The sequence below is a fragment of the Phocoena phocoena genome, chromosome 17 (assembly GCF_963924675.1).
Source record: "Phocoena phocoena chromosome 17, mPhoPho1.1, whole genome shotgun sequence".
In the NCBI taxonomy this organism is placed as follows: Eukaryota; Metazoa; Chordata; class Mammalia; order Artiodactyla; family Phocoenidae; genus Phocoena; species Phocoena phocoena.
In genome coordinates this window covers 44,305,893-44,321,330 of record NC_089235.1, presented here as the reverse complement: position 1 = coordinate 44,321,330, position 15,438 = coordinate 44,305,893, and the positions used below count along the sequence as shown (strand labels likewise).

Genomic DNA, 15,438 nt, shown 5'->3' with positions numbered 1-15,438 from the left:
TAACTAAATAAATAAATAAATTTTTAAAAATAAATAAAGACAAAAATTGTAAAATCAACTTTAGCTATAATAAAGAGTTAAGGGATAAACATGAAAATGTAAAATATGACTTCAAAAACAAACCATGGGGGATGGGTGTAAAAGATGTAGATCTTTTAGAATGTGCTTAAGTTTAAATGACTACCAGTTTAAAACAAATAGATATAGGTTAACCTATATGAACCCAAAGGTAACCATAAATCAAAAATTCTACAACAGGTACACAAAAACTAGAGAGAAAAGAACATAGGAATACCACTAAAAAAACAAAACAAAAAAAAGAAAATCACAAAGGAACAAACTAAAGGAAGAAAAGAACAAAGAAGAACTACAAAAGCAACCCAAAAAAACTAAATAACAAAATGGTAATAAGTACATACCTATCAATAATCACTTTAAACATCAATGAGCTAATAAATGCTCCAAAAGACACAGGGTGGCCTATTGGATAAGAAAAACAAGATCCATCTATATGCTGCTTATAAGAGACTCACTTCAGAGCTAAAGCTACACACAGACTGAAAGTGAGGGGGAGGGTAAAAAGATATTTCATGCAAATGGAAATGATAAAGTAGGGACAGCAATACACTTACTAGACAAAGCACACTTTAAAACAAAGTCTATAACAAAAGGCAAAGAAGGGCACTACATAATGATCGAGGGAACAATACAAGAAGAGCCTATAACATTTGTTAATATATACGCCCCTAATATAGGAGCACCTAAAGACATAAAGCAAATATTAATAGACATAAAGGAAGAAATTGATCATAATATCGATATAATAATAGTAGAGGACTTTAACACTCCACTTACATCAATGGACAGATCACCCAGAAAGAAAATCAATAAGAAAACAGTGGTCTTAAATGATACATTAGACCAGTTAGACTTAATAAATATCTAGAGGATATTCCATTCAAAAATAGAATACACATTCTTTTCAAGTGCACATGGAACATTCTACAAGATAAATCACATGCTAGGTCACAAAACAAGTCTAAACAAATTTAAGAGGACAGAAATTACAGCAAGCATTTTTTTTCTGACCCCAGCAGTATCAAACTAGAAATGAATTACAGGAAGACAAATGGGAAAGACACAAACCCATGGACATTAAACAACATGCTCCTAAAAAACCAATGGGTCAATCAAAGAGGAAATCAGAAAATACCATGAAACAAATGAAAATAAAAACAAAGCTTTCCAAAATCTATGGGAGGCTGCAAAAGCAGTTCTAAGAAGGAAGTTTATAGCAATAAAGGCCTATATCAAGAAACAAGAGAATTCTAAAATAAAAAACTAACCTGCCATTTAAAGGAATTAGGAAAAGAAGAACAAATGATACCTAAAGTCAAAAGAAGGAAATAATAAACATCTGAGCAGAAATAAATGAAATAGAGATGAAAGAAACAACAGAAAAGATCAATGAAATCAAGAGCTGTTTTTTTTGAAAAAATAAACAAAATTGATAAGCCTTTATTTAGCCAGGCTCATTAAGGAAAAAAAAAAGAGAGAGAGAGAGAAAGAGAGAAGATCCAAATAAACAAAATGAGAAATGAAAGAGGAGAAATTAAAACCAATATCACAGAGATAAAAAATCATAATAGAACACTATGAACAATTATATGCCAACAAATTGGACAAGTTAGAAGAAACAGATAAATTTCTAGGAACATACAATCTTCCAAGACAGAATCAGAAAGAAATAGACAATCTGAACAAACTGATCACTAGTATGAAATTGAATCAGTAATCAAAAAACTCCCAGCAAACAAAAGTCCAGGAGGTTCTGCCAGTGTAAGGCAGGCCACAAAAACTAGAGGCACTGCTGCCATGGTCAAAAAGAGGTCACCTGATCTGGAGTAGTGAACAACAACCACACCCAGAAGTCCTGTCGTTGAAATGATGATCTCAGTAATGGTTGAACAGGCAGGGCCAACAGCTCTACTAGCCTGAGATTGTGAATGTGACTGGGGAAAGCATATTCCTGACTGACGTGACACACAAGCACAGTGGATGCAGAAGAATTGAGTTATCTGGACACTCCTAAACAACCTTGAGACTACACATATGTATAGAGGACATGTGGAAGGGCTCAGAGGAAAGTAAAAGTTTGGCAGGTATGAGAATGGCCAGAACACTGAATACACAATCCTAACACATATAGAGATCTATTAGTAGAGGACAAAAGCCTTATTTGAGAACTACCTCTGTTCAATTTTGGCTGACCACTAAGATAAGAAGACATAAGGGTGATACCTAAAAAGCCAGGGTTCAAAATAAAACCAAGAATAATAAGAACAGAACAAAACCAAGCTGAGACATCAGTGGTCACACAGTTAGGAAGAAACAGATTTAGCCCAAGGAAGTCACTTTACAAAGAAGCAAACTTGCATAAAAGAACAACAACTTTCCGGGGAAAAAGAAGAATACATATGCACACACTTAAAATTCTGACTATTTTAGGCAAACACAGAAATAGGAAAGTGTACCCTATTTCAGGAAAAAAACCACAGTCAATAAAAACAGTCTCTATGTGCCCACAGATGTAGCATGAAGCATAACAAAGGACAACAATTTAGCTATTATGTGTTCAATGAACTAGAGAAAAAGACTTTTTAAAATTCAAGGAAAGTATGAAAACAATGAATCAATAATCTCATAAGGAGAAAGAAAATACAAAAAAGAACCAAATCAAAATTTTATTTTATTTATTTATTTTTATACAGCACTTATTAGTTAACTTTTTTATACAAATTAGTGTATATATGTCATCCCAATCCACATCAAAATTTAAAGTAGAAAAGTACAATGACTGAAATGAATAATTTAGTAGAGAAGCTCAATAGCAGATTCATGCTGGCAGAAGAAAAAAACAATCAATGAATCTAAATACAGATCAACAGAAATATCCAATCTGACTAGGGAAGAAAACCAAAGGAGACCAGGAAAAACAGATAATTCCCCAAACGACTGCCTCTGGGAGGGAGAAGGAACGGTCCATGCTAAAGAAATGTACTTGGGGATTGTGTTCAAGTCTATTCAAGTAAGCATTCAACATCTCTCATTATATACAAACACATAAGGATAGCCAATGCTATCAGGATCTTCAGGATCTAGAAGAACAGGCAGGGCACTTGGGGTCATTGAGGTAGCCAGGGAGATCAGTCAGACCAAGATTTGTCCAGAGTCCAGAGACAGTGATCTCCCCAGGATGCAGGCACCACTCTCACTCAATCTGCCATGTAAAGGTCTGTACCATAAGCCTTTCCTTGTTGGCCTAACAGAGGAGCAGCATCAGCCATCCAACAAATCCAAGACATCACCCTACTGGCAAGGAGAGCATCTAGGAAGACAAAGCCATCATGTCCTTGAATCAAAGTCTAAATAAACTCTCAGGATTTGGCTTAAGTCGCAGCTTTCCTTAGAAGCTAGAGGTGTGAGTGTTTAAATCCCCCACTGGCCTGTGGAATCTAATGCAGTGCCCCCACCCCCCACCAACCCCACTTCCGGCATGGTGTAGATACACTTTCTGTACCTGTGCATTCTGCTGCCAGGTGAGTAAAACTCCAAGATTGGAACAATAAGCGTGTTAATGCCACACACTGTCCTTAGAAGTCTTGTGGCATTAACGGAAGGGACAGGCGCAACGGTGGACATGAAATTACCCCTCCCAGAACCTCCTCCACATCAGCCTGTATGGGAACTAGCCCAGCATATCTGTATTCCACAGAATGCCCCAGAGGGGGTCTACCTCTGCATCTTACTCCTGCCTGCATAGCACACTGATCTTTAACATTTTCAGTAACTCAGAGACATCTCTGGGACTTTCACATAGCTCCTGTCAACATGTCGGGCCGTTAACTACAAACTTGATTTTGATGGCTTTCTTTTCAAGAATAATTACCCTGTACCTGAAATGTTGGCCTATTTACTGCTTGTGCAAAAACACGACAATAAAATCAATGTTCTACACTTCCTGAAAGTAAAAAAAAACCAAAAAGTATCCATCCTGAAAAACAAGAAAAATGTATTGAAGAAAAAATTAACAGAGCCTCAGAGAGCTGAAGTGTACTAACCTAAAATGGAAGGCCCAGAGGTGAGAAGAAAAGAGCACAAAAATATTTGGAGAAATAATGGCTGAAAAATCTCCAAACTGATGAATAATATTAGTACATATATCCAAGCAGCTCAACCAAGCTCAAATAGGATGAATACTGAAACATAAATACCTATAGATATTATAGTCCAATTGTTGAAAACTACAGAACAAGAGAAGTTCTTAAAAGGAGCAAAAGAAAAATAACTCATCACATATAGTGGAAAATCAATATGTTTAAAAGTTGACTTCTACGTGAAATAATTGATTCAGAAGGCAGTGGAAAATCACATTCAGATACGTGAAAGGAAGTAATAAACTGTCAACGAAGAACTCTACGTCCAGAAAAACTATGTTACAAATATTAAGGTGAAATTAAAACATTCTCTGATCAACAAGGGCTGAGAGAATCCATTGCTAGCAAAGCTGCCTTATGAGTAATACTAAAGTAAGTCCTTCAGGTGCTAATTCAAATCCATGGGAGGAAATGAAGAGTGCTGGATACGACAAATAAGTGGGTTAATATGAAAAATTCTATATATGTATTACTTCTCATTTCTCCTCTCAAGTACTTTAAAAGGCAGTTGACTATACAGAGCAATGAATATAACACTGTATTGCTGGGTTACGATACATAGAGGTGTGATATATGTGTGAACAGAAATGAATAGAGAACAGAACTATGTTCAAAATTTTTTCCATAATTTATCAGAATTAAGTTAAAATATATCTGAGGTGGAGTGTGATAAATTCAGAAACATAATATAATCCTTAGAGCCATCACAAATTAATACATAGTAAAAAAAAATCAGTGGAGAAAATGAAAAAATGATATGCTAAAATACATACCTAAAACAAAGAAGGTATTAAAAGAGACAGGGAACAAAAAACAAGACAAACAGATAACAAATAGCAAGTGACCAATTTAATTAAAATACATCAACATTACATGAAATATAGATGGTCTAAACCCCCCATTTAAAAATAAGAGATTGTCAGACTGCACAAAAACATCAAAATCTAACTAAATGCTGTCTAAAAGAGAAATACCTGCATTCAAAAACATAACTATGTTTAAATAAAAAGGATGAAAAAGATATACCATAAAACCTATAACCATAAAAAAGTTGGAATAGCTATAAAAAATAACAGATAAAATAGATTTAAGAAAATACGTTTTATACAGGCAGAGAAGGACATTTCATAATGATAACAGGATCAATATTTTAGGAATCCGTAACAGATATATGCACATATGCATCTAACAACAGAGCTTCAAAATCTATGAAGCAAAAATTGACAGAATTTAAATAAAAAATGGATGACTAAATAAAAATACTTGAAAATTTCAATACTCTAGTACTTTCAATAATTGACAGAATAACTAGACAGAAAGTCAGTAGGGTTATAGAAGAACTGAACAACAATATCAACCAACCAACCTAACTGACATACATAGAATGTTATACCCAACTACTACAGAACAACCATTCAAGCACACATGGAACATTTTCCCAAACAGACCATATGCTAGGCCATCAAGCAATTCTTAATAAATTTAAAAGGATTAAAATCATACCATATATGTTCTAGACCACAATGGAATGGAATAGACAACTGAAAAACAGTAAGAAAAAAACCAACAAAACTAAGAGTTGGTTCTGAGTACATAGCAACCTGATAACCCTTTAGCTAGGCTAACCTCAAAGAAGGAGAGAAGGCACAAGTAAAATCAGGAATTAGAGAAGGAATATTACTATTAACCCTAAATAAATTTAAAAGGTTAAACAACAACCCTTATAATGAACAATGCTATTATATCCTCACAAATTAGACAACTTAGACTCAGGGACAACTTTCAAGAAAGACACAATTTATTAAAACTGACTAAAAAGGAAATAGAAAATTTGAACAGACCTATAACAAATAAAGAGACTGAATTATTCATTTAAAAATTTTCCACTATAAAAAAAGTCCACCAATTCCACATGCCTTCACTTGGTGAATTCTATCAAATATTTAAAGAAATAATGCCAATACTCCACAAACTCTTCCAGAAATAGAGGAGGAGAAAAGACTTCCCAACTCATTCTATGAGGCCAGCATTATCCTGATATAAAAACCAAAGACACTGTCAGAAAACTATAGACTAAAATCCCTCATGAATACAGATAAAAAAATAAAAAGGTAAATCGTGTTCAGCATCATATGAAGAGATGACGCGCCATAACCAAATGGTCTATATCCCCATATACAAGATTAGTTTGGGGGAAAAAGGAGGGTGGGATGAATTGGGAGATTGGGATTGACATATATATATATATATATATATATACACACTACTATGTATAAAATAGATAACTAATGAGAACCTACTGTATAACACAGGAAACTACTTGGTGTTCTGTGGTGACCTAAATGGGAAGGAAATCCAAAAAAGAGGGGATATATGTATGGCTGACTCACTTTGCTCTACAGCTGAAACTGACACAGCAGTGTAAAGCGACTATACTCCAATTTAAAAAAACATTAGTTTAATCAATTAATTATGTAAAATTGATTAATGAAATATATCACATTAATAGCATACAGTAGGGGAAAAACACACATGATCACCTCAATAGATTCATAAAAACACTTGATAAAATCCAAAACCACCTCAGCGTAAAAAGTCTCAATAAACTAAGAATAAAAAGGATCTTTCTCAACTTCATGAAGGGCATCTATGAAAAATTCACAGTTACCATTGTATTTAATGGTGCAAGTCTAAATCCTCTTACTTTAAGATGGAAATGGATTCAAAAAACATTAACTTCATATAAAACACTCATGATAAAACAGTAAGAGAAAAAAACATGACTGAAAATTTCTTCAGGCATTATTATCCTAATTTTATAATGAATATAATCATTATACATAATATTATATGTGTATTATATGTGATAACAAAAAGTTGAAAGACAACCCGCACTCCACAACAAGAGAAGCCACCACAATGAGAAGCTCGTGCACCACAACAAAGAGTAGACGCCGCTCGCCACAACTAGAGAAAGCCCGTGAGCAGCAACAAAGACCCAACACAGCCAAAAATAAATAAATAAACTAAAAAAGTAATAATAATCACTTCTTTATTTTAAAAAAAGTGGTCATCATCAAGGGATTTTTATTTTCTCCTGTATATGTTACTTGCTTTCCAAATTTCCATTAATGAGGGCATTATACTAAGTTAGATAAATCAGACAGAGAAAGACAACTACTATATATCACTTGTATTATGAAATCTAAAAAAGCTGAACTCAGACAAAAGAATGGTGGTTACCAGGGGCTGAAGGGTAAGGATACACACACCCTACACAGATTGGAGAGATACTGCTAAAGAGTGCAAACTTGCAACTATAAGATCTGAAGATCTAATGCACAGCATAGTGATTTTCAGTCAACAATACATATTACACACTTCAAAGTTGCTAAGAGACTAGATCTTAAATGTTCTCACCACAAAAAAGAAATGATAATTATGTGACCAGATAGAAATGTTAGCTAACACCACACTGGTAATCATATTGCAATATATGTGTATCAAATTAAACTTACATAATTTTATATGTCAACTGTATCTGAATTTAAAAATCCCCATTAATTAGAATGTTACCTTGGTATCATTTAAAAACCGTATTTTTAAGATCTTAAGGCAATGTAAATTATATAGTTTATTTTTAAAAGGTGAGCAGGATATTAGATCTGCCATATTGGTTTTTGTTTTTAAAATAAGTGTTTGTGTGGGAGGGTGGAAAATGCAAAATTGATTAACAGGAAATAAATAAAGTAAGGTTCCTTGTCTAGCCTTTAAAAGTTATAGAACCCAGAGGTAAACAAATGATTGAGCAGGATGAATGTGAGCTACTGAGAAGAGAACAATGTCTGTAGCAATTATATTAAATATGTTTAGGCAGTCCAACAGCTTAACTTCATTTGTTATACATGTATGATGGCTTCCAAGAAATTTATTTAAAAACAACACCATCAAGAACAAATCTAAAGCTCTTTTCTGAGCTTCCTCTTTTACCCAGGCAATCTCATTTACATAGGGTTTAAGAATTAAAGTCAAAGACACTGACTAAAGCTGGGAAAAAAACTACTGCTATAGTACATCATCATCTTTCAGAACAAGTGGAAATTATGAATATCAAACTATGATATTTTAAAAATATCTATACTGTAACAATACATATGAACAACTAAGGTGACCAGAATTACATGGAAAAAATAGCCCTCATGTTTTTCATAGATGCTCAACAATTTTCACATCAGTTTCTATTAAAACTCATTAAATCCAACAATAGCAGAGTTTTAATTTATAAATGATCTTTACATTCCAACTTTGTCAAACTATTTTATTAAAGTCACAGGCAACTCTTTCAAAAAAGGAAAAACAAACCTCTGCTAGGCACAGGGTAGAAACCCATCTGCTCAGAGGTGTGAGCTAGATGTAACAAATTACATCTGCAAGCCTCACTGCAAATGCTCTCTAATGAAATTCAAGATGTTGATTTTGACCCACACACCCTACACAGATTGGATCTGGCTATATTAGCGATCATCTCTCCCTTCTCATGGCAACTGAAATCAGATGACACATTTCAACAAACAGTTCCTCATTTTGAACTCTGAAGTCCAAGTTCAGTATAGAAGGCTCAAATCTATAAAGTGAGAACCCTTTTGTTCATCCTATTGATCATCTTTGTAACGTTAAAGGGTTTTTTTTTCATTTTGTTCATATCATAATGACTAGATCACTGTATTTTGAATCTAAACAACTAGATTCAAAAATTAAGGTTTAAATAGAAATTTAGAACTCCAGAATGATAACCAAGCAACACCAAAGACAAAGAGCAAGAGAAAAATAACTTCACAGGAGTTATGAATCCAAGTTAAAAAAAAATAAAAGATAAAGAAAGTTTTAATTGAAACCACGGTCTTCATAACCACCAGGGTCAAATGGTGAAACATCAAAATTTTAACTAAAAATTCAAAGTTGTTTCCTACAGAATACAGACAATGCGTCATTAAGTTCCATTTTTGCTTGAATTATCCTGACTTGGTTTCTGTTGTGTACAACCAAAGGATATCAAGGTATATATACATCTAAATACCATCTCTCTTTTCCGCCTTTCTCAAATATTTTTTTAAAGACACTGGAAATTTGTTATATCAATTTTTCACTTTCTGTTTAGTCCTTAAGGCACCATCATCTGACCTGCATTAACACTATTCCTCTGAAAGTACTGTGATAAGAAAAACCAATCACCCAAAATTGTCAAATCCCTTTCACACCTTTTAGTCCTCATCTTATTGGGCATCTCTGCTACATTTAAATGACTAGATTGTGTGTCTTCCATGACACTACTGCCTCATGGGTTTTTCTGTACTTACCTTATTCACAGTTTTCAACATAGATTATTTTTTTTTCCTTTTCAGCCAGTGAACATTAGTGTTCCCCCTTTTTCTATCTGGATTATACTTATTTGTCTCTACATAAGTGATTTCAGGTGATCACATCTTTTTTCATGGTCTTCCCTGCTATCACATTGTGTATCTCTAACAATGATTCCTCTTTTGAGCTCTAGACCCATATATGCAACAGCGTATTAGATATATTTACCTGAATGTCCCACAAACACTCTACAGTATGTGCCAACCTAAATTCATCCTTCCCATCTTCCACACCTAAAACTAAACCTCTTTCTTTATTTGTAATCATAATATTAACCATATAAATGTCTACACACATCCAAGCTAGGAACCATGGAGTTATTCTACACATTTACTTCTCTTTCACTATAACTAATCCAGTCACAAAGTTTTGCCAGTTTTTTTGTTAACTATTTCTCTATTCTTTCCCATTTTCTCCATCCCTATCACCACCATTCTGGTTCTGACAGTCATGTTTCCAGACAACTATAATAGCTAGATGCAATATCTAATCTCCTTGCCTCCAATTTTCCTATCTTCCCCTAAGCCCTTGCCCTCTCAGACCCACACCAAATCCATCATCTACAATTATCAAAAAACATTTACTGAATAAAAATGAGTTGAACATAAAACAATAATAGTACTGGAGAAGCAGACTAGAAAGAAGCACAATCGGAAGGTGGTATAGATTTAGATACACTGCATATCTGGTTGATCATGAATGACTGAAACTATTTATCTACATTCTGAAACCAGCAAAATGACACTGAGACAGAAAAAAAGCATTATAACTCAAAATGAGGATGAGAACAGGAGAGGACAAAACAGCAGATAAGTAATATCATGAAATTTTTAAACATATAAATATAACAGATAAATAGCAAGTGACTGAGGCCCAGAGAGATAAACCATAAAGGATCAATCTGATTCATGACAACCATCCTTCAACAGGTTCCAATACTCAAATATGTTTGAAAAAGAGAATGTGGAATGACACTGAAACCAGGAGGACTAGTTGAAAACTGAAAGTGAACAGACCTCAAGATTCTTTCTCAATCTATGCACAGGTATAAAGATAAAGAGTAAACTACTTTTTACATGTATGCATCAAAGGGTTATACTCAAATATTTTTACAAACAACATTTAAAATGAAGAAAAAATATATACTTATGGTCTTTCATAAGTTAATATCTACAGTTTTTTTAATGCCTGAAGAAGTTTTAAATATCTTGAAATAATCTCCTTTCCTCAAGGTAGGTTTGACCAATGAGAATAACCAGGTGGTTAAAAAACTGAAACCTAAAGTAAAATTTAGGTTTCAATGTTGATTATATAGTCACTCTATAGTCTCCTAGGGAGTATGAAAAATAGACTTTAGAAGTTTCTGTTTGATTCTAGTCCTCTCCATCTGGTATATGATATTTTTAAAAGTTGAAAATAAACTAAGATTCTAACTCAGTTCTGGAAAAAAAATCAGAGAATATAATAACATCTTATGCTTTAAAGATGGAGACTTCTGTAGTTCTTAAGACATTCATAATATATTGGAAAAACAAGATAAGAATAAAACAATTTATCAAATGAAAAGGACAAACAGTTGAAGTTGGCAGGAGCGCTAAGAGGGATTTGAAAAGAGTATTGAAGAGATAACAAATAGTACGGTAGTACACATCAGCCCTTTCATAAAATCCATTAAGGGGGGGGCTATAATATTGTCATAACATCTTTAACCTCACTGGGGGATTCTATTTCCAGAAACAATGGTAGATTTCATTCCCTGAATGACCCTTGCACTAAAAACAAATGAAAATGATGAATGTATTTATAAAATGTTTATATGTAACACATACTATGATTAAAACTTATATTTGTTTACACAAACACGCACACGCACACACACAGTATCTCCTTAAAATCATAAATGACTTTCTCCAAAAAGTAAAGATTATTAATGCCATGGAATGAGAGAAGCCAGAAACTCAGAGGTAAACAAAACAAATCGCTTGAGGCATTTCAAAACTGGTGAAATTGAACATCCTTACTCACAAGTAAGGCTGATTAAAGAATTAGACAATAATATAAAATAAATGATTCATGTATCAAGAAACACAAAGAAGCCTTGAAAATTATGAATAAAAAGGAGTTTTAAAAATCAATCAAGGGCTTCCCTGGTGGCGCAGTGGTTGAGAGTCCGCCTGCCGATGCAGGGTACGCGGGCTCGTGCCCCGGTCTGGAAGATCCCACATGCTGCAGAGCGGCTGGGCCCGTGAGCCATGGCCGCTAAGCCTGTACGTCCAGAGCCTGTGCTCCGCAATGCGAGAGGCCACAACAGTGAGAGGCCCGCGTACCGCAAAAAAGAAAAAAAAAAAATCAATCAAAATGAAAAGAATATCATAAGTAAAAATTTAAATTTAATAAAGTGCTACAAAGTTCAAAAACGGGTAAATTAATTTATGGTTTTAGATGTCAAGATGCAGTTTGAATCTGAAGAAAGAGAGGCTCGCAAGGAACTAGAGAAGATCTCCTGGGTGCTGGTAATATTTTTGATCTTGATTCAGATGTAGGCAACAGGGGTAGGTTTATTATAAAATGTATCAAGCTGTGAACTAAGAGTTGAGCAGTTTTCTATATGATATATTTGAATTCTATAAAAGTTTATTCAAAAATTTCAATGAATAACTGTTTAACAGCATATTAGACCCAGCTTTAAAAAATTAATGAAATGGAGGATCAGATTAAAGAAATTACTGAGAATGCAGGTCAGCAAGTCAAAGAGAAAAAATATAAAAGTACAAAGAAGAGACAAGAATAATACAGTAAAAATGTGAAAAATTCTAAAATATATGTAAGAAAGAATAAGGCATAGGCAATATCTGAAGAGATTATGCCAGAAAACTTGCAGAACTCATAAAAGACACCAACACTAAAACTTTAAAACACAAAGATTTAAAAAATTCTGAAAGCTGCCAGAGAGGAAGGACAAAATACCTTCAAAGAAACACAAACTGCAAGTGGACATTGCAGATAAATATTTTCATTGTCAATAGGACAATGAAAAGCAAGAGTCAGCACAACGGAATTTTTAATGGGTCAGACAAAAATAACTACCAACAAAGAAATTATATATCCAACAATATATCTTTCAAAAAGGAGGGCAAAATAAAGACATTTTCAAACAAACAAAATTAAGTTTGCTAACAACATATCATCACTAAAAGGCAAAGGAAAATGATCTGAGATAGAATAAAGGACTGAATTGTAAGAAGGAATGTCTAGTAAGGCACTAGTATAGGAGTCCACAAACATGGCCCATGACCAAATCTGGCTATCAGATTTTGTAAATAAAGTTTCAAAGAAACACAGTCATGTCAGTTCATCGACATATTGCCTACGGCTGCTTCTGCACTCCAAAGCAGAGTTGAGTAGTTGCAACAAGACCACATAACTGGTAAAACTGAAAATATTTACTATCTGGCTCCTTACTAAATAAATTTTCCAAACCCTGCCCTGATTATATATATGCAATAAATATAAGCAATTATTTTTTTTAAGTGATAAACCATTAATCCAGAGAGGATGATTGAATTAAAGTATTTTAAGACCTGTGTGTTGTTCCGGAGCAGAGTAAATAACTTGATTTAATGCATAATTTAATAAATTAAATATGCAGCTTAATATTTCTAGGACCAGAGTTGACTTTGAGGAAAGGGTGTTAATTTCTAAGATTGAAAGAAAAACAGTTAAGGAATACTTTCCAATATAGCAGGAGAAAAAAGGAATTAAAATAACATATATTACAGTATAAAGGAAAAAACTGTTATTTAAACAACTAAATAAATTCAAACAAGATAGTGAACAGATAACAGGAGAAATGGAGGATGGGAGAAATGGGAGAAAATATTTGCAAATCACATACCTAATAAGTGTCTAATATCAGAATATATAAGGAACTCTTACAACTCAACAATAAAGAGACAAATAACCCAACTAAAAAGTGGGCAAAGGATTTGAAAAGGGGCTTCCCTGGTGGTCCAGTGGGTAAGACTCCGTGCTCCCAATGCAGGGGGCCCGGGTTTGATCCCTGGTCGGGGAACTAGATCCTGCATACATGCTGCAACTAAGAAGCCCACATGCCACAACTAAGAGTTCACATGCTGCCACTAAAGAGTCTGCATGCCGCAAGTAAGAAGCCTGCATGCCGCAACTGAAAATCCCACATGCCACAACGAAGATCCCACGTGCCGCAACTAAGACCCAGTGCAGCCAAAATAAATTTTAAAATATTTTTAAAAAGAAAGGACTTGAATAGAAGAAGAAAATACAGAACAAGATCTACAAATGGCCACTGAGCACATGAAAAGATGCTCAAAATCATTAGACATTACGGAAATGAAAATCAACACCACTAGATACCACTTCCCACCCACTGAGAAGGCTAGAACCAATAAGACAATAACAAGACAACAATAATAAGTGGTGACACAGATATGGATAAATTAATATTGTAAATCAACTATACTTGCACATAAAAATATGTGAATAAATTAGAACCTTCATTCATTGATGTGGGATTGTAAAATGGCACAGATATTTTGAAAAACAGTCTGTCAATTCCTCAAAAGCTAAGCACAGAGTTACCAAATGACCCAACAATTCTACTATATATATCTAATAGAAATTAAAACATATGTCCATGCAAAACAGTGTACAAGAATGATCATAGCAGCATTATTGATAATAGCCCCAAAGTGGAAACAACCCAAATATCCATCAAGTAATCAATGAATAAATAAAATGTGGTATATCCATAAAATGAATTGTTATTCAGCCATAAAAAGGAATGAAGACATACATACTATAACAATGGTTCTATGAAAGAAGTGAAAGATGGCTTCTTTCACTTACCACTTACAATGGTAAGTGAAAGAAGCCAGTCACAAAAGACCACAAATTTTGTTATTTCATTCATATGAAATGTCTAGAAGAAGCAAATTCATAGGGATAGAAAGACAAGTGGTTCGTAGGGTCTGGGGGGAAGGGAGAAAGAGGAGTAGGTGCTAATGATATACCAATTCTTTTTAGGGTGATAAAACTATTCTAAAATTTTATAGTGATGGTTGCATAAAAATTGTAAATACACTAAAAATCATCTAACTGTATACTTTAAACGGAAGAATTTTACAATATGTGAATTTTATCAATGAGTTTTAACAAAAAATCAAGGTACAAATCATTTAATCTTACAAAAATTATTCCAGAGTTAAAATTGTTAAAAAAAAGGAGGAAGCACTCCCAGCTCACTTTAAGAGCTTTATGAGCTCACTTCACTCTAGTATATCTTTGATATGACATGTAATAGCTATTGTGATAATAAGGAATTCCCTATAACCGAAAACAAATAACAAAGAATGGCTATGTCCAATATGCTAGAGAAATTATCAAGACAAAGAGCACTTAAGAAGAACTCTAAAGAAGTTCCTTCTAACTCTCACAATTCTATGATTTTATGATAATGGTATTCATATCATTAAGTACCAACATTAATTTCTGCCAGTAAAATCATGCTTACTTTTGATAAACCTACGAAAACTAGATTTCAATGGAAATTTCAATAGAGAAAAGGAGAGAGAAATCGACATTAAGTCAAAATCAAAAATTGCAGACTGTACCTGCTTTTCAATAACAGTACTGTGGTAATCTGAACGATATCAGGATTCAGACACTTACATCCTAATAATATGAACAAGGTGTTGACCTATTTAGCACTGTCAAAAAATTTCAGGCTTGTTATTAAAATATAGATTCACATTATTTACTTTGTGAC

General features: G+C 33.7%; 1 protein-coding gene across 3 annotated transcripts in view; it reads right to left on the bottom strand.

Moving 5' to 3' along the window:
* Positions 1-15,438, bottom strand: part of VPS13B (vacuolar protein sorting 13 homolog B) — an 818,081-nt gene that overhangs the window by 427,106 nt on the left and 375,537 nt on the right. The gene's annotated exons all lie outside the window — the stretch shown is intronic.